Raw genomic sequence first — 2,448 nt, 5'->3', positions numbered from 1 at the left:
GAGGAGTGGCTGGTGGGTTTGAACCGCCAGCCGTCTGGTTAGCAGGCAAGTGTCTTAGCCACTATGCTACCAGAGCTCCCCTATGTACAATAGAACAAAATAAAAAATTGTGCAGTCCTGCACCAGCCTCACTGAAAGCCAAAAAAATCAAACTCATTGCCGTAGAGTTGGTCCCGATTCATAGCAACCCCTTGTGGGTTTCTGGGGCGGTATCTCTATGGAAATGGATTGCCCAATCTTCCTTCCCAGATCATTGCTATATTTGAGACCATGGTTGCAGCCACTGTGTCAATTCATCTAGTTGAGGACCTTCTTTTTCATTAACCCTCTAATTTACCAAGCATGATGTCCTTCTCAAGGAACTAGTTGCTGAGAAAATGTCTGATATATATAAGACGAAGTCACACCATTCTCTAGTGAGCATTCACTGTGTTTCTTCTGTGGTGTTTAAGGTTGTACATCAACTTGGCTGGGCCTGCTTATGTGGCTGGGCAGCTGGATGTAGTTATTCCCCATGGTAAGATTGGTAATTAACTCCATGGTAGAATCTATAGGAGCAGCTGAGTAGCTGCTTTAGGGATGTAGGCTGTTCTAGTATATAAGAAACAACTTTGAGGAAGGTCTCTAGCTGATGGCACACTTGAACCCTGCATGTAGCTGAGTCCTTTTTCAGCAGCCTGCCAAGCTCTGCTGATCTTGGGACTTTCTATGGCCTTGAATCAATGGCCTGCCATGTGGTTTGGTAATGTCAGGACTGTGCCTTTTCACTTGTTGACCTTGGGTTTGTGAGCCTCAGCAGCTAGCAGCTGCCTGAGTGGAGAGATGTCTCTAACTTCAGTGGGCCAGGAGCAAGAGGCAGAGCTGAAGCCCAGGGTTGAGGGGCTTTTATACAGCTCCTAGAGCCTGGCACCTGGAACTTGGACTTCTAGCCTCCAAAACTGTAAGAGTTTGCTCCTATTTTTTAAAGCCATCCCATTTGTGGTTTATTCCTGTCAGTGTGGCACTCGTTGTTGTTATGTGCCGTTGAGTCGGCCCCAACTCATAGCGACCCCTCCTTGGGTTTCTAAGGCATTATCACTACAGAAGTAGGATTGCCCAACCTTCCTTCCAAGGAGTGGTTGGTGGGTTGGTGGCTGATAACCACAGTCGTCTGGTTAGCAGTCAAGTGCCTTAGGTACTATGCTACCAGAGCTCCAGAGTGGTACTAGGTAACCAAAACATCTTCCAAGACAATTTTTTCTTTCTTCTGGCAGTGCATGATATAGTCAGCATTCTTCACAATCATCAAAATTCAAATGCATCTCTTCTTCAATTATTCTCATTGCTTGCCCAGCTTTCACATGCATATGAAGCACTTGAAAATATCCTGTCTTAAGTCAGGCACATCTTCATGATCAAAGTGACATCTTTGCCTTTTAGCACTTTAAAGAAGTATATACTTAAATTGGTAAATGTTATTGTTAATCTTTTTCACCACAAATAACATCTTCCTTGACCTCATCATTTTTAAAATCAATACATTGAAGATATATATTTATATATACATAATTTGTCAGTATTAAATATACAGTTTGATGAGCTGATTTCTTTGGAGGAAGTAGCTTTAATAACTTACACACAATGGAGACAAAATGAAACTGTCAAAGATTGTATTCAATTTAAATCAATAATCAGTGTCAGTATTTTCAATTGTCTCATATGCATGTAAAAGGTAGGCAATGAAAAATGAAGAAATAAGAAGAATTGATACATTTGAATTGTGGTGTTGGTGAAGTTCTAGAATACCAGAAGAATAAATAAATCTGTCTTGGATGAAGCACAGACAGAATGTTCCTTAGAAGTGAGGATGGTGACATCTCATATACTTTGGACACATCATTAGGAAAGACAAATCTCTGGAGATGAAATACATGTTTAGTAAGGTAGAGGATTAGCAAATATGAGGAAAATTTCAATAAGATTAATTGATACAAGAGCCACAAAAATGCACTTAGACATATCAAAGTTCATGGAGAGGGCACATTCTGTTATACATAAGGTTGTTGTAAGTGGAGCCAACCCAACAGCAACTAACAATAGTCCAGATTCTAATGTCCTATCCATTCTGTAGAACAACTGCTATCCAGGCTTTCTTCATAAAACAAAAAAATAAAGCATCCCTACTCACAAATGGATGCTGCACTGGAGAGACTCACTTGTCTGTGCCAAGAAATTTGGAAGCCAGCTATCTGACCAACTGACTGGAAGAGATCTATATCTGTACCCATTCCAAAGAAAGGTGATCCCATGAAATTGGAAATTATTGAATAACATCATTAATATCACACACAAATAAAATCTTGTTATTGTTGTTGTTATGTGCCGTCAAGTTGGACCCGACTCATAGCAACCCTTCCTTGGGTTTCCGAGGCAGTATCACTATGGAAGTAGATTGCCCCATCTTCCTTC

The sequence above is a fragment of the Orycteropus afer genome, unplaced genomic scaffold, assembly GCF_000298275.1.
Source record: "Orycteropus afer afer isolate SDZICR_OR568_19922 unplaced genomic scaffold, OryAfe1.0 scaffold00391, whole genome shotgun sequence".
NCBI classification, from domain to species: domain Eukaryota; kingdom Metazoa; phylum Chordata; class Mammalia; order Tubulidentata; family Orycteropodidae; genus Orycteropus; species Orycteropus afer.
The sequence above is the reverse complement of the archived record's forward strand: the minus strand, read 5'-3'. Positions refer to the sequence as shown.